We start from the raw sequence: 18,788 nt of genomic DNA, 5'->3' as shown, positions 1-18,788 counted from the left end.
GGTTCTACAAATGGAGAAAGGTAACAGAGAAACTAAGGTTTGAGCTAATAATCTAATATTATGAAATAATGTTAACGTTGCACCTTCTTACTGCCATCCTATGACTACATATGCTGGTTTCTGATTTCTTCAACTGTCCATGCATAAATTTAACCATAACTTGAGAAATGCATTCTGTCCTGATCAACATATTCTATGCAGGAGGATTCTCAAGCAGTGACGCACCATTTCGGAAACTGTCTTGCATCATCACATCGATTTGACTGTTAATATGCGTTTTACAATTCTGCCAGAAGTATAGGTAATGAGAGTTTAAAACTGATAAATGCTCCTTATAATGCACAGTTGTACTATTAAGATATGAAGATTTCCATATGTGAACAATTTAATAAACTCTTATATTTGTAACGTGATGAACCTACTTTTTGAGAAAACTCGTGTCTATTGTATCTTTGATTTATAATGCAACCTAATTTCAAAAAATGCTGGTTGCTTAACTAGAAAAAATGAAATTCATCTTGATCAGCACATGCATTTTATGCAGGACTTGTCTGAAGCAGTGATGCACTAGCAAGGAGAACTATCTGGTATTCTTTCATCCATTTGATCAGTGGATGAAGCTTACCTAAACTAGGTAATATCTCATTTGAAGGTTTGAATATTCACTTGCCAGTTAGTTTACATATTCAAATTAATGTCCCTAGATTAATTCAGTATATGATTTCCATGGTTCTTATCCTATTGGGTTGAACTTTTTACAGCATGGAAGAGAGGGGAAGAGTGGATGTGACCCAAACTGAGCTAATTCAAATTCAACCAAAGGACAAATGATGTAGGGGATGTTCAATGAGGGTTCTGGATCAAAGCAGCTTGGACATGAGTTGAATCCTGGAGAAGATTCACAAATGTGAGGAAGAACAGCGTGACAGGGGCTTCGTCAGCAAAGGAACAGTAAGCTGAAGTCCCAAAAGCTGCAAGGTTTAAATTTCTTCTCTCACAAGAACGAGGGACTTGTTCTAGTAATACCAGGATTGTTAAGCACCTATAAATTATTAGAGAGATGGTTCCCTAGGAGATTTTAGTTTTATAGAGGAATGATGGTGAGTTTTTTCTTGGGTGTAATTTGGGCTTTTTATTGAGAGGGGTTGAGGAGTGAGATTACCTAGAGTGGTTTATGATTGTAGTATTCTTCATTAGTGGATTCATCATCATCATGGTCCCTCGAGGATGTAGGCAATTTGGCCGAACCTCGTTAACTTACTGTGTTATGGACTTATGGTTTATTATCATGCATGTGTTAGTTTTTGCTTGCATTAACTTGACCAATTTGAAATAAGTTGAACTGAGTGCACCGAAGGACTTAAAGAATCTCCTCGATCTAGATTTTTGGTTCTTAAGGATATTGAAAATTATCAGTTCGCAAAGAAAATGAAACATAATTGTTGAACACTGAGTTAAGGGATTAAAGAGTTCATATTTGGTCACAGAGTTTGGTCTTGATCTCATGTGACAATTTTGAGCAGAATAACCTAGGGGCTTATTCAAAATTTCATCCTAGAAATTCCAAATGAATTTAAATCTAACAGAATTAGATTGTCATCATCATGAATCATACTATGACTTCCACATGTCTGTAGCACAGAACCTTTGGGGACAAGTATCAGATCAACGTATTAAATCCGTGAGGCCGCGAGGTATGCCCACCACCTGTTTGATTAATTCTCTTTAGTTTTCAATTGCAGATTTGCCTTACGTTGCACTAAAATTATGACACACACATTTTCAGGCTGTGAAGTCTTGCAATTGAACCAAAGTCCTGTCTCATCCCACTCCCCAAATAAGGCCTAATGGTTCTGAAAAAGCAACAGACCTTGTAGCTGATCACAAGTACAAGATTAGTGAAGTATATAGAGATGGGAAAGGGTCTGTGATTACCAAGCTTTGTTGTCTTAATTGCGTCAGATGGGATTTGATGACCTGAAACAGTGGGAAGAGTTATGGGACAGAAAGTCTGAATTGAATTCGCTTTCAAGTTCCACCGAGTCCAAGGGCCACATGAGATTTGGATGTCCTGTTTTTATCCATCCGTACACTACAGTCGTTCAGGGTTTCTTTCTAATATTAGTTCTGTAGAAATTACTGTAAAATTTAAAAAAAAAAAAAAAAAGTCACCTAAAGATGCAAGATGGATGTTATGGAAGTCTCATTATTTGTTGATGTTGCAAATGGTATTCATCGACTCCTTTGGGTAATTGCTCAAGTGTCAAATGTACTTTCGAATTTACAAATGTTGGAATCTTATTTGTCTAATTTCATTCGAGTGTTGTATATATTAGGGATGGATATCAGGGTCAGGACTCAGGACTGCTCCACGAATGCTTGTGAACAGAGAATACCACTTGAGCATCAAACAGGGTCTTGTTTTTTCTACATCAATAAAACTTCTGTCGTGTGCTCATTTGACTGATTGGTGAGGCTCCTAACATAACGCCGTAATTTTTCATCTGCATAGAAATAGGATTATGTCATATTCGTATGGCTCAGCAGAAGATCACTAGAGGAGTACAATCTTTTCATTCTTGATGGCTTACACTTTCAGAGTTCCAGTAGGTTCCAGAGAAGGTAGAAGAGTACCCCGTAATTACGGCATCTCAAACTTCAGTTTCATTATCTGTATAAATGGTGAATCATCAAAAGCGATTTTGGTAAGTGCAAATCTCTCTAATGTACTTCTCAATTTCAAAAAGTTGGAATATTATTTGTCTAATTGGGATATTCCAACCTTTTATGGCACGTTTACTTACATGGAATTGAAAATAATTATGAATCGGATACAAGTGGAATGGGAGAAGAAATGAATCGGTATTGATTCCGGAGGAATGATTCCTAAACTCATCTCCCCCCTTCGTAATCGAATTCCTGAGTATTCAGGAATCGATTCCTGATAAAGAGGTGGGACCTACATCCATTCCGATTCCTTCATGTGTTAGTAAACGCAGGAATTCTTTTACCCGGAATCATTCCGATTCCTTTATGTGTTAGTAAACGCAGGAATGTTTTTACCCCGTAATCATTCCCTCTCATTCCAAGTAAGTAAACATGCCCTTAATGTTATATAATTTAGGTATGGATATAAATATGGGTCATGAACTCATGACTTCCCCATGAATGCCTGTGAACAGACAATACCGGTTTTCTTTATATGACATTGGTGGAAGCGACTAGTATATTGCAGAGACAATAGTAGCTTTATGGATGTTTACATAAGGCTGTCCACTGTTTGAAGGGCTCTGATGTAATGCCCCGTACCTATTAATTACTTTTTACCGTGGTTGACCGAGGAGTGACTTTTTCTTTAGCCCGGTAAATTAGGAAATTTATTTGAGATTGTCGTAGAATACGCAAAATCGAGTTCGTGGACACGTAGTTTGTTTAAATTGGATTTATATCGGAAAAGTTATGACCAAAAATAGAAATTTCTATTTTTGGCATGACTTTTGTTTGTGAGTTTCTTTTAGTAGAAAGCAAGAAATAAAACAGATGGAAGAGAGAGAAAGGGAAAGAATCAGAAAAAAATTAAAAGGAAAGAGAGAGAGCACGGGTAGAACCCGAGTCACCCCCTCCCATTTTCTTTTTTCTTCTTCCGTCGCTGCTCTTCCCTTCTCCGGCGAATTCGTCGCCGTCCGGCCACCCCAAGACGCATCGTTGGGCACGGCGTGATCCTCTCTTCCTTCTCCTTCTAGCTATGTAAGTTTTTCACCATGGGTATCATTAGTTTTTGAGTTTTGAAGAGAATTTGCAGAAAAGGGGAAAACCGGAGTTTGGCTCCCATCTCGGTTTTCCGGCGATTTCCGGTCGAATTTCTTTGGGTTTTGGTTGTTGGTGAGTTGCTGAATGAGTTCCTAACCTTGTTGCAGCTTGTTTTGGGCTGTGGAGGAAGAATTGAAGGTGTTTGGGGACGTGAACAGTAGCGTGAACAGTTCCATCCGAGTTCTTGAGTTTGGGTTTGGAATTTCCAGCTTTTTCTGCTTGTTTTGGATGTGATTGCAGGTATAGAATTGTTGGGGGTGTTGTGGAGATAATTTTGAGCTAAATAGGTTGACTGGAATTGGATTCCACCTTTGATGTTTTGTGTTAAACTTGAGGATTGTTTGGTTTGAGTTTTTTTTTGGAATTTTGGTGTAGTTATTGTTATTTTGGATAGTATGGATTATAAATTTTATGGGTGAATCTCTTGATAATTTACTATCAATGTTATTGTGAAATTGTTCTATTTTGTGGAGGAGTTTGGAATGGAGATTGTGTTTTGGAAAAGAAAATTTAGAGAGGAGTTAAATTTTAGAGATGGAATTGTGAGTGGAAATGGGGAAAATTAAGATTGAATGTGGAAATGTTTGGAAAGGATTTTTATGATAATTGGTGGTATTTTTGTGATGAAGGAAGTGAGATTAAATTGATTTAGTTATCGAACGGTCCTTGTGAAGGTTTAGATTAAGTGAAGTCATTGAATGGTTAAGGAATCGATTGAGTGGTTATGAGTTAGAGGGCATTGAGATTGTAAGGAATTATAGAATTTAATTCCGAATAGAAGTGTGGAATTTTATAATAATTTGTGATTAATAGACGCTTATTCCGAGGGGAATGGGTTGTTTTGAGAGTATTTCATTGTATGGTCAATTATATCCTATTCTATTGTGACAGGACGTACTGAGCCCTCGAGCGAGGAGGACACAGACAGGCAGCAGGGTTAGCTGCGGGATTTAATTGTGAGTGGACCTTTATTTTTATTTAAATAATTCATGCAGCATGGTATTAAATTTTGAAATGTGATTTTATGGAAAGAAAAGGATTAAAAAGGAAACAGTTGACAAGGAGGCCAGTTCGGCGCATGCGTATCTTACCTAGTTGGCAGTCCCTTCTAGGTAATAGTCTGGTCGGCAGTCCCTTTCAGACTACAGCTCGGGTGGCAGTCCCACCCGATGCGTCATCTGGTCGGCAGTCCCTTCCAGATGACTTGAGGTAGTTAGTCGGCAGTCCCTTCTACTACCTGTGGCTAGTTGGCAGTCCCAACTATTCACCGCCTCCTACTCCGGTTGGCAGTCCCTTCCGATGCGTCATCAGGTGGCAGTCCCTCCCCGATGGCATGAGATGCCTAGGAAGCAGTCCTTCCTAGTCATCAAATGAGTTTCATGGAAAAGGATTTGAGTTGGAACTTCATAGGATTTGGCTGCATGATGGTTTTGTTAAAAAGAGAAATGGGGAAGCATACCATAAATTGTTTTGACTCTCAATTCAGTTTTGTCCACTCACTCTAATGGATTTTATATGTTTTCCCCTGGGCCCTTCGTTTTCAAATGCCCAGATTTCAGATTTGCAGAGATTGCGTCCAGGCTCAAGAACTTGGGAATCAGCGCTTCCGTTTTTGTCCGTAGGTTATTACTTAACCTACCTTGTATGATATCGGCTTAGTTTAGTGTTGCTCTGATAAACCTTTTCTTTGAAGTTTGATGGATGTTGTTGTATGGGTTGTTGTTGCTTACGGAGGATTATGTTGGAATTTGAGCTTTTCGGATGTAATATATGTGCATGGATTGTTAATTTGATATAGTAGGTTGAGTAGAAGTTGTAGTTAAAATTATGTCCAGGTTTGTGAAATTTTGGGTAGCCCATTTTTAGGGGAGGTTCTGCCGAATTTTTCGGTAGGATTTCGCTTAAAGTGGGCCCCGCAGGCTCGTATCCAGGTAAGTGGGGCGATTCCTGGGTCGGGTCCTGTCATCTGATATCTTTAGTAAGGCCTCGTTTGGTTTATGGAATGAATTTTTTAGAAAAGTTGTTTCTTTGTATTTCCATCGAGAAGAGAAATTAAGATTTCTAGTTCCTACAAATGTGTTTGGTAATAGTAAGGTAGAATCAATAAGTAATAGAATATTTGAATAAAATTAGTATTTATTTTTTTATAAAATTATTTTAACCATACAAATAGTGTAATAAATTGTAACCAAAAAAAAATAGTGTAATAAATGTTAGAAAAGTTTAATAAATGCTAGAAAATTAGAAAAGAAAATGGTTCCTTAGGAGAATGGAAGGATTCATTTTCCTTCTTATTTTCCCTTGCAAGAGGAATCATTTTCCTAGCCTTGCACTTACCAAATATAGGAAAGTAAACACTTTTCCTTTTCCGAGCTTAAAATCCTTGAAACAAAAAGGTCTAAGTTTCTGACCTTAGAATTATATGTAGCTTAATCTGAACATTTTCGGCGATTTATAATAAAATAAAATAGCATTTATTTTATTAGGGATGCTTAATCATGTAAACAGACAATACCACTTAAAAATAATTGTCATATGAAAATGGTAAATCATGCTAACTGGAAATTAATTAAAGCAAGTCATCTGTCACGATGTATGCAGAAAAGAGGCGTTATGCAAAGAACCATTTATTTCTTGGTGCACAAATTTCTCCCTGGGGAATTTGAAGGATACGAGTGAGGCGCAGATGGCTCGCTTGTCGAATAAGAAGCTTTATAATTTGGAGCTACTTTTTAAATCAGATGACAAGCAGAGCCATGTACAAGTCTTGGAGGCGTTACGGCCGCACCACCGAGCTTAGTTGGATGATATCCTTACAGAATTTGAGATCATTTTCGCTTGAGCACTGGGATAGACGTGTGTTTTTGCCTCCTCTTGGAAAATTGCCCTTCCTTGAAAAACTATCAGTAACTCGATTGGAGAAAATGAAGACAGTTGGAGATGAATTTCTGGGCAACCGAAACTCTTCCTCATCCTCTGTTTCATTCCCAGATTGAAACAACTCACCTTCAGCGGTATGAGTGTGTGGGAACAGTGGGAAGGAGTTGGAAAGACAGAAATCGGTGGTGATGAAATTACAATTATGCCATGCCTTGTGTCCTTCACAATTGCCATGCCTTGTGTCCTTCACAATTGAGAATCGCCCTAAGCTGACGAACCTGCCACTCTTCCTACAAAGCACACCGGTCACGATTATTTACGTCAGTTGTTGTCGTCGTCAGAGTATTATGATACCTGTCATGCCCGACAACTGTGACGTCAACATAGGGTTACGATTGAGATGCAACCACTTTGCTAGCGTTGAATTTGGAAGCAGGTACCCTGAAATTTTATTCCACATTTTCTTTGTACTATGAAAACTAGTAAAATTCATTAAAGAACGCACTAGAATCATCGTTTTTCCCTTTCTGGCAAAATAGTGTGATTAGACAAAAGAATTACATGTACAAAATATACTAGCCTAGGAAGACATACTTCATTGCATTCATGCCGGTAGATTTGCTCACTTAATGAACAGTTTTAAGGGACTGTGAGGGATAAATGCATCTCAAACACATGTATTAAATATAAAAGCAAAAATTATAACAACTTAAAACTTTGTATTTATTTTCAGCCGTCAGATTCACTTGTCCCTCATAGTCCCTTAAAAATTGTCTCTTAGGTGAGCAGACATTTTCATGCCAGGTTTATATTTACTGAGCTTCGCTCCTCAAATTCTTGGAAGGACTGACAGTGATGTCACAACTATAGAACACTAAGCTGAAGAAGAAACACAGTATGAGCATAGTTTCTCATCATTTAGCTAGTCATCATATCATCTCTTTTTCGTCAACCTTCAATCCCGCTCAAGCTATGGCTTTACATTTCTGGTTCCATTTGTTCAAGTTACAGGCAAGTTGAAAGCAGTTTAATTATAATATGTACAAAACTAGTGATAGTTATTTGTTAATTCACACATTTTAAACCTTTTTGGAACTCATAAAGGAACTTTCTTTTACCAAAGGTCAAGCATGCGCCAAGTCTTTTGCAATGCGCTAGATTCTATAAGTTTATGTATTTGAGACTATGAGCAGCTTATGAGAATCAAACCATATTGATCTGTAGACATGATTTTTTGCAGAAAATGTTGCAAGAGCACCCTTTTGGCAGGTCAGACCTCAGAGTAGCAGTGGAGCAGCAGAACATGACACTCAGTTATCTTTATGGTATGCAAAAGTCTGTAAAAACCTTTAACTACCTACTATGAAGTTCATATTCTTGTAATCCATTACAAAGTAATTCTTCAGCTATGAATCTGATATAGATCAAAATTTATTGTGTAGGCAATGTAGATGCATGGAGACTCCAAAATTGCATGAGAGTTGTCTAGCTTTGTGATTAATCACTAAAGAGATCAGGTACTAATAACCATAAGCTAGAAATACCAATGTATCACTATGCAAGATTTATACGTGTTTGTGATGTGGCTGAAAGGTTGGCATTAGCTTGTAGGTCATTTTTATATGAACAATTATTAGGTTCACCCTTAGGATGAATAAGCAAATTCACCATCTTTTTCGATTAACGCATAATAACTTTATAATTTTCTAATCTAACCATTCATGTTGTATAATATAATATAAAGATTAGCTCTGTAAAAAATAAATTAAATTGAAGACATTTTAGTTATTCATTTCTATGAAATATATGAACCGAGTAATAGTAAGTAAGTGTTGTTAGAACTATCCATTTGTTTGATTCAATTAGATAATTAAATGATTTCCGATTCGATTGATTTTTTACAGAGATGATTTTTAAAGGATAATTTAAGATATAGACCGTTGGATTATAAATTTATTAAGTAAAAACATGTTAATCGACAACAGGGGTGAATATACCTATTCACCGGAGGGGTAAACCTAAGAATTGTTCTTTTTATATGGTGTCAACATTACTTATTCTAGATATCCTGTGCTTTCCTTATAAATTTAATTAAGTCTTAAATTACAAAACATACTTATCAATTTAATTAAGTCTTAAATTACAAAACATAGATATGATTGCATCTTGGATCTTGATTGGCAGATTATGCTTGCATTCTGGAATCTATTCGATTGATTGATGCAGGTACTGATCGGTTTTCCCTTAACTAGGTAATTTCTCACAATACATGAAGTAGTAAATTGAAATCACATTTGAGATTCCATGAAGTGACACAAAACTCCATGAGGGTTGGTGTATTTTGATATATACTTTAATTCTGTCTGATTTATTTTCAGAAAATTCGTCAGAGAAATGCTTGTAATCCTTTATTTGAGTGTAAAACCAACAAGACAATACTTTGGCGATTTGTTTCATTCTCTCTCTCTTGAAATGATAAACATTGGAGCATGGGATATACCTGTTTGAGCCCAAAAGTATTTTTGGCAAGATCGTTTGGTGGATTTGACCCAGTGGGCCGATACCTGCGGCCCAAAAATAAACCTACTTGGGTTTAGGATATAGCTTCGCCCATTCCGTGATCCATAAGGAAAACGAAACCTTATTGGAATCAAGTAGCAAAAATTGAATAGGAAACTTCAATTTATAATCCTTCTATAGCAAGGAACAGTCAAAACCCTAGGTGTATAAATACCAGGGTTAAGGGACAAAGGAATGACGTCTCTCGAATCAATCAATCCCAGCGATTATAAAGCTTCCTCAGAGCAAACGTTCAACCTTGTTGAAACCCGGCGACCGTACTTCCGGTCCTAGTCTCTCCAAGAGCCGACTGCCAGTGCTACTGCCACCGATACTACCAGCGAAGCAAAGGTAATGCCCCCGCAACCCAGCGAAGCTAAAGTCACGCTTTAGCAAAACCCGTGCTTTCTTCAAACTTCCCAGTGATTTCTCTGCTCAGCCTACAACTTTGAGTATTGACTTGGTTCATAAACTCTTCGCAAACGTACGAATCGTTGTCAAGTAAGAGAAGTATTAAAACCTTGATTATCGTACCTCGGGGATTAGGTGTTGGACCTAACCGAGGTAATTAGCGCTAAAATAACTTAAAAGCATACAATGAAAAATAAAAATAAAATAAAATAAAGTAAATAATATTCACAAGGCACCAAGCCTAGGCAATGCTCGGCTTAGCTCATACTAAGCCTAATCAAAGCCACTAACTTGTAGCCCAAATGAGTTATGCACAATGGAAGGTAGAATTTTGTTTGGGAGTTTTGAATTGGGAATTAACTAAATTAAATGCAAACTAAAATAAAAGCAAACAACTAATTATCAAGAAAGAAATTAAAATTCGGATTTCAAGTTAATGAGAACATGGGAGCGTCATCAGGTGATTCACACTTACTATCTTGCAAATATCGATACTAATTTCACAAATGCATGCATTTCCTATATGTGTCGAATCCCGTATCTAGTACCGGTTAAGACTACTAAACCAATTATCATTTCGGTACATTGACTATGCTGGTTAAGGCCACAATCAACTCTCTAACTTGGGCATTACGCTGGTTAAGGTCGCAATATCTAAAATTAGAGGCCTAGAGAGCAAGATAATAGAAACCCAAGCAAGCTTAGCTACAATTAAGCTAGCTAATGGTCACCACACTTAAATCCTAGATGCAACAAGACCAATAAGTCGTCAATTTATCAAGCTACTCATCACAATTGCCCACAATATAATTTCAAAGGGTGACAAGGCCTAGAAACATGCTTCTAAGGACCAATAAATTCGGATTTAAAGCATACACAATGGAAATTGCATTTATTAAAATTAAAGCATCAATATTTATACAAGATAAGTTAGGGCTTCACAACCCTAACTCCCAAAATTAAACTACTCACTCATAATTAAAACAAGATTTAACATCAAAACCATGTACAATTAAAATATATGAGAAGAGAGAGGATAAGGTTTGCTTAATTTCAACAATGTTAAAAAGCAAAGAAAACTAAGCTAGCTTGAATCCTCCTAACTACCCAAAATGAAATTAAGGTCTTGATGATTTTCCTTGATGAAATTTGAGAATACCCCAATAATTTAATGTGGAAGAGTGAGTGAAATGGGAGAGTGGGTGAGAGAGTTATGGAAAAGTGGTAATTAGGGGTGGTGTGCGGCTGTAGAGAAGAAGAAAGAGAAAATGGATCTGGGGAGAGTAAAATGGATCTGCCTCTGCTGCAGGTGAGGAAGAGGTAAATAAATAAATTGGGTGGTCGGCCACTGTATCGTGTGTGAAAAGATGGATAAGGCCTTGTGCTCTTGTGGTCTTAGTGGTACGTGTCGGTTAGGAAAGAACGAATGAAACTGATGCAGTGTGCGTGAAAGAGAAAAGAATGAGGGATTGGCTGCCACGTTTCAAGCTTGGATTGGTGCCTACCAATTAAACCAATCTGCACGTGCATGGTTTTATTAATTAACCAATAGTTAGGTTAATTAAATTGGGCAATTAAACCAACGTGCATGGTTGGCTCATGGCTGATAATTAAACTTTAGTTTAATTAAACAAAGCTTAACTGCTGCTTCTTTCTACATTTTATTTTATTTTATTATTATTTTGTTTTTCTTTCTTTCTTCATAATCTCCTTCCCATCAGGACATAATTGCACACACTATTTTTGGGTCATCGGGTTCCGCCTTCTCGTTGACGTTGATCAAGGTTGACCGTGTCGACAATTTTCGTCCTTTTGTCGAAAACTCCAATTAGCTCAAATTTCGCACAATTTCTTCCATAATCCACAACTCCGCTTATTTACTACAAAATAAATAAAAAATGGATTAATTACATAATAATTGACATGAGGATTAGCTTAATTATAGTGTTTTAGATATAATTACACCTATATAAATGCGTGTAATCAATTATCAATTCGGTGACGCGAAGAGATCACATCCAAAGTCCTTATCCGTAAGGCAGAAGGTCCTTTTTCGGAAGGCTAGAGAAGAATCTTATGGTGAGGTTGGTGCTCTCCTCGTCCACAATGCTTGAAAAAGAAGTCAGGTCAAGGGACTCCCCCGACGACTGCACCCCGCGGTGCTAGCAGGCCTGCGCACAAGCTCAAAAGAGACAGTTTGCACGCCAACTGGTTTTGGAGCCAAACATTTTGGCACGCCCAGTGGGACCACAATAGTGTCTTTTCATGAACGTAACCATTGGGAAGTCTAGCGAAAACCCTTACCAAAAGGTTTACGCTAACTGTTCAAAGCATAAGACCTCTAGTTACAGACAGCATTCTCGCGCAGACTGTCGTGGTCTTTCTGAAGAACAAGTGACTCAAAGATTTTCCCGTCATTCCCAATCACCCAACATGTCAACTGAACGGGAAGAGAATCACCCGACCACTACTGAGGGTCAGAGTGTCACTACTAATCAGGCCAGCGAGCCTGTTATCGCCACCACTATCTCCAATACAGTGGAAAGTGGAGAAAGACAGGCTTTCATTGCAAAGCCTATTCCAGAGGGAGCGACCTCCGAGGTAAGGTTCGCGATCATCATGGAGAATATTGAAAATCATCGCAAGAAGATAGCCGCTGATTTTGAAAGGGAGACCGCGAAGACAGATCAACTCATACGTGAACTAGACCAGCGCATTACCCGACATGCAGAAGATACTAAACAACAGATCGCACAATTAGAGAATGCAGTAAGGGCCCATGCTATAGGTATAGCTAGCGAGCAGAATCAGTGCCAGAGAGAAATCATGGAGGCTATCACGAACCAAACCAAGCAGACCGCGTCAGCTATGGCAAGTCTTCGTAAGGATGGCGCTAACCTCGCAACAGAACTGAACTAGGCTAGAAAAGTGTTGAACAAAGCCTTAGGGGATCCTAACGCTATCCTCGGTTCCCTTGGCTAGCCGTATGGTTCGGGCAAGTACGTGCCGCCTAATCAGCGAGAGAAGGCTAGCAGCAATACTGCTACCTCTTCCGCTGCCGTTGCTGCTACACCGTTGAAAAATAAAGAGCAAACTTTGGTTATCGGCGACAGCAAAGAAAAGGCCACCTCGCCATGCGGACAGACCACCAGACAGAAGAATCACGCCTCGAAAGTTGTTGTAACTACATCCAACTCTGCTACATTCGTTCAGTACGACAGTGATGGGGCAGAGAACGTATACTAGGAACTACCAGGAAGTTATTACGGGATTGACCAGACTGGCAACCCGATTAAGATAACAGCCTTGTCAAAGGAGATGCCTATGCCAACAATGACTCTTCAGCAACGAGCTACAACCCACGTTGTACATGTAGGAGAGGGGCCGGCGACTGTAAACCAAGCAATACCTTTGCAGGCTACTCACCAGACTGTGGCGACACCACCTCCTCCTCCGGGTCCAGAATATGTAAGACGTGAAGAGGTAGAAGAGATGATCAGGTTGGCTAATCCTAGGGCCCAACCGGATGGGGTCTATGAGAGACCTTTCCCACCTCATATCATGCTCGCACCCTTTCCTAGGGGCTATAAAAATATCATATTTTCTACTTTTTCAGGGGAAGACACCGAGGATGCAGCAACCCATCTGGCCAGGTTTAGGGTACAGTGCGGCCAATAACAGAATGATGATATCCTCAAATGCAGAATCTTTGGTACTTCTCTTTCGGGGGCTGCCTTCAGATGGTTTTCCAAGCTTCGACCAGGAATAGTGGCGGATTGGCCTACGATGGAAATGCTTTTCCGAGAAACTTTCAGAACCATTGAGCCTGAGGTGGACTTGGCTTCTCTCACTCAGATGGCCCAGCAGCCTACAGAGTTCGCTGTGGCCTATCTTCAGCGCTTTCAAATTCAGAAAGCCAAGCTGAACGTCATCCTGCCTGAAAAGAGTTAGTCAAGCTGGCGGTCAAGGGTTTGGAACCACGTCAACGAAAGAAGCAACATGGCAGCATGATCTAGTCAATGGGAGAACTCATCACAGAGGTTTCTGAATGAGACAAAATTATTCTGTCATAACAGGGGATACTTTTGGGGATCCAAATGAGACAAAATTATATGAGTTGGAAGCCCCAGATTTCTACTTCATTTCTACCAAAGGGTTTCTGAATGTGACCCCTGTAGCTTCTTGTATTCAGGTTTGAATGGACGAAGGTCATTCTGTCAGCATTTTGCCAGTTTTCTGTAATTTTTTTGCTAACTTTGCAGGTCTCTATTTTCTACAACCCTTGGAGTTTGACTGCGTGGCACATATGTATGGAAATCCCTGAATATGAACTTTCATCTCCAAGTGGAACCTTTGGATTCCGGTTCTTACTGGATGAGCTATGAACCTCGGAAACAGGGATGCTGCAAGGTTTTAGCTGAAATCAGTTTGTGAAAAGTGATGTTTCCTAATGACTTTGAGCATTATTGGAGTATCTTTGGCGCATTTGGCATAGAGCTTGCCCTAGACTTATAGCCTTGAGGTTGATATCCAAAGATCATTAGCATTGGGAGGTCTACAAGAGGGAGCATTCTCTACTCTTCTTAACTACATTTGTTTGTGTTGTGTTTTCTCTTTCCTTCCATACTTAACTATATCATTGCATGATTATGTCTAGATCAAACATTGAGGACAATGTTTAGTTTAAGCGTGGGGGGAAGGAATTTGAAACTTTTTGTTATTTTCAATCAAAAAAATCAAACAAATGAAAAAAGAATTAAAAAAAAAGAGTCTAGTTTTAGGTTTTATTTTTCAATGAGTCTTAGGAGTCTTCCAACTCTATGATGAGCATGAACTTTCGGATTTATATTTTGGTCACAAAAGAATTGCAGGCATGTGTTAGATTCTTGATTTCAAATAATTGTTAATAGATTTTGATGATTATTGTGCTTGATTTATATACATTGATGGTTGGATTAATGTAACACTTGAGAATTGATGGATGCATGCTATGACAGGTTAAACATGATTTAAGCCCTTGTGAGCTTTTGAGCCTGTATATGTGCTATTTCTTTTCTGAGTGCTGAGTATAGAATCATCTTATTTTCTTGACGAGGATTTTGCATGATCTCATGTTTTATTCATCTTGGTTGAGACTCGGATTCGACTTGCATATTTTATAAGGAAAAATGCTAGAACTTGCCCCAAAGCCTCTTGAAGTGTATGGTTGAATTGCATGATGGATGGGAAGGGACAAAGGCACTAGGATTACCATCATAGCCAAATTAACCTGTGTCCCTTTTATGCACACAAGATGTGCAATCCCCTAGTTAACCCCCTTGAGCCTACATTAAGCCTTTTGTTTCATCACCACAAATTCCTTAACCCTAAGCTTAGTATAGATGTATCATTACCCTATCCTAAGGAATTAGTGGAGCAAATATTTTTAGAGATATATTTGTGTTCGAGGTACTTTTGTAAGCAAGTGTGGGGGTAAGACTTGTCCATAAAAAAAAAAAATATATATATATATATATATGTATGCCGAAAAGACAAAAAAGAAAAGTATACTACAAAAGCAAAAAAAAAAAGGTGTGAATGGATTTTAGTCCCCCTTTTGTGAATAAGGAGTTTATTTTGGATTGAAGGCCTGTTCAAGAAAATTTGGCCTTTGTCCTATTTCATAAGTGTTAGAAGTAAGGTTTAGAATGAAGCAAAGGCCAAAGAAGACGACATCTGGCCTTGAAAAAAATTATTTGCTTCATGTTTGAAGATAGATTACCTTGAGGAGTTCCAAGATTCTTTTATCTCTTATGTTTCTAGTGCTCCACTAGGTTCTTTAGGATTTTTGAATTTTCCTTCTTTTTCTTTCTTCTAACCTTAACCCTGGGCCCCATTACAACCCTGAATAAAGACATTGTTGATCTTTGAAGTTGTGCATTCGATTTGTGGAGACTTGTGTGGAGGGGTGAGCATATGGTGTCACTGGCCTTTCGTCCGAGTCTTGGCGTTCCAATCATGGGATCATATGTAAAAAAAATTCAGAAAAAGCCTTTCTTTCTTATTATTATATGTGAGCTATTTGTTTGTCTTATTACATCATTCCTCTCACATATAACTTGAGCGAAATATATGCTTATACATCAAGTCAGAAAATCATGAGTGAAAATAAATTAAGAGCATCTTTGTGAGAAATTGAGTTGACGTGTGTTTGACCCATGAATAAGTTGGTTCTCCTTTGTTGCACTAGTTTGATTGTTCATGTATTATAACTTTTGCACTATGGTTATCAAAATAAATTAGCTTTTAAGTGAGGTTGTGAATTCTAACATGTGATTGCTTGAATATTGTTGACCATACTTGTGGGCATTATAAGTTCTCTGAGCATTATAAGTTCTCTGAGATGTTTGGAAGATTTTAGGTCCGTGTCTTTTGTTCTAGTTAGTTCTTTGTTTGCTAGGGACTAGCAAAGTCTAAGTGTGGGGGTATTTGATAAGAGCATATTTATACAATGTTAATAGCGTTAATCTTTGTACTTTCTTTGTTAGTTTAGTGTATTTTCTAGTTATTTACTCTGTTTATTTGTTTTATGGGTATCTTGGAGCAAAGTAGAAGAAAGGAAGCTAAATCAGTAAATCTGCCTGTGCAGATCAGTCAACTTCGAATTGGGATATTCACCTGTCACCATCTCCACATGATCAACAAACTCAAGAGTTTCTTGTATGGAGGGAACAAATGTAAAGCTCGAATGTGGCAAGTAATGGTCAGGTGGTCGGCCATGTGATAAAATTAGAGGCCGTCTATAGGAGATTTGCTGGACTCCTCTTCTAAGCAATCCTCCATGTCATCCTTGTATTCTTGATCTTTATGAGCTATGATGATTGCTTCCGGCACTTGGTACTCATTCGCATGAAGATGAACCTTACTTTCTTTAATGTAAAATTCCTCGTTTGTCAAGGACTCTTCAATATCACTATCTTCATATGCTTCAAGCTTGGTTGTATGGTGTGACACATAATCCTCACACGTCCCAACCTCAAGTTTCTTTTCATAGGGCTCATCCAAATCTGTATCCTCATCCTCATCCAAATTTGACTCATGGAATACATTATGAGGTTGAGGTAAGGCTGTGACTTCAAGGGATTGCCCTAAAGTTGTAGTAAGTGTAGGAGGGCACTCCATAAGTACCTTGGCCTCCAAAGGCTCATTAGCTTCTGCCCAATCTTCTTCCTCACTCGTCAATACCTCATGATATGACTCTTGAACGCAACATTGTATTTCCCGCTCCTCTGTTTCTTGGTTCAAAGAATTAATAATTTGCTGGATATGTTGCTCAATATTCTCCACGGCTTTGTCCATATTCCTTGATGATTCTTCCGCACTTTTCGCAACTGCTTATACAATTGCCTCAAGGGAGGGCTTCATTGGATCAACCAAGAGGATTGGTACTTGATCTTCGTATGACAGCTACATGAATGAATCAATATTGTGATGATAAGGATCATACATAGGGACTTGATAAGGTTGCCATGAGTTGAACGCTTCCGAATTCCATGAAGAGTTATCATTAGTCCAACCATTGTTGTAAATGCTTGAGTTGGGATCCTCCCACATTACTGTAGGTTGCTCGAAATAATCTTGGTATTGCAGTCCACAAACAAAACAAAACAAAAACTAAGTTAGTATATTACAAAATTGAAAAACACAAAAACAAAACAGATTAGCAATTAAGGAAAACAATCCCCGGCGACACGACGCCAAAAATTGATACGTCTAAAAGATGCACAACTTAAACCTTGCACTCAAATATCATCGTTGGTAATATAGTGATCAAGCAAGGGTCATTACCCGCTGAAGATTGTTCCTAAACTGCTAACCAAATGTCACAAACTACTCTAACCAAATGTCATAAATTAATTAACTAACCTAGACTCGATGGAATTTTCTGAAAATTTTAAAGGACACTAAAGACACATTGAATAACAAGTATACAAAATTTCAGAACAATAGGAGTTGATTTGATATATGAAATAATTCACGTAAAACTGAACACAGTAAGATAACAAAGCAGAAACAGATTTTATAGCTTTAAACTATTGATAGAAACAAAGCTAAGGACTCATTCTCCACCACCAAACACACCCAATCATATCAAATCTCAGTTATGGAATCTTAATTCTCAATTGAATTTACCCGAAGTTAACTCACAAGCTCGAATTAACCCATTACCCTTTCTTAGTTCCTTGTTAAGTGAATACAAGCTCACCACTTAATCTATTTCCGATTATGCAACCTAGACACAAGCTCGCTCAGTTTAACATATCAAAATCATTAAGCAAGAAAAGGGTTTGGATAAATCTAGGGTCACAAGTACATTGGTAGTCTTGCTAAACCTAGGGTTTGAGTCACATGTAATTCAAGAAAACATTTTGCTACTCAATTGGAATCAACACACGACATATACGAATCTAGTGTTACTCCTAGCATTAGAACCCTAACCTATTCATTTAGTTGCGACCTAAACAAACAAGCAAAGATTCATCTTGTAGACACGGTGAAACAAACACTCAATTGATAATGTAGAAAACCAAAAACTGAATTGTCATCAATATGAATTGAACATGTTTGGGGCTTTGAAATCGCCCCTAGCTACAAAAGTATTTAGCTAGAGATAGTCATGAACAAAACAAAAACTAGAAGAAAGGAAAAGGAAGAGATGGCGGCTAGTTGATGGCAGAAGATGTCGTTCTTTCTTTCTCTTGTGCGGCCCTCTCCACGTCCAAACTGATCACGTCCCTCTTTTATTGCTTAGGTTAGGAGATTTTCACTTCTTTTCCTTTTAGGAATCAAGTAGCTTCTCCTTTAAGATTCCTGATAATTTTCACCCATAAAAAATATGTCATATATCTCTAATAAACAGAGATATTCAGTTAATACTCGTCGGTGGGCTTCTAAAAGGAATTCGGGCCTCAAATCATGGATTTCCGTCAAAGTGTCAGATTCTCGGACTGCTCGACCTTGCTGTACTAAATCGGCCATAACTTCTTGTAGAAAAATGATATGAATGAACCGTTAAAAGTTATGGAAACTAGACATCCAAGGCTTTCCAAGCATATAAAGTTCATTGTCTAGTTCGTTCTGACCTGCTC

The 18,788-nt window shown here is 38.1% G+C and overlaps 1 long non-coding RNA gene across 1 annotated transcript; it reads left to right on the top strand.

Moving 5' to 3' along the window:
• Positions 1-3,389: 3,389 nt before the first annotated feature.
• On the top strand, positions 3,390-4,762 carry LOC112180770. The gene is made up of 3 exons (XR_002928471.2): positions 3,390-3,747; positions 3,918-4,050; positions 4,702-4,762. It is a non-coding gene; the product is annotated as an uncharacterized LOC112180770 (long non-coding RNA).
• Positions 4,763-18,788: the final 14,026 nt, after the last annotated feature.

This window comes from Rosa chinensis, chromosome 7 (genome assembly GCF_002994745.2).
Source record: "Rosa chinensis cultivar Old Blush chromosome 7, RchiOBHm-V2, whole genome shotgun sequence".
Classification (NCBI taxonomy): Eukaryota; Viridiplantae; Streptophyta; class Magnoliopsida; order Rosales; family Rosaceae; genus Rosa; species Rosa chinensis.
This window is presented reverse-complemented; position numbering and strand designations above follow the sequence as displayed.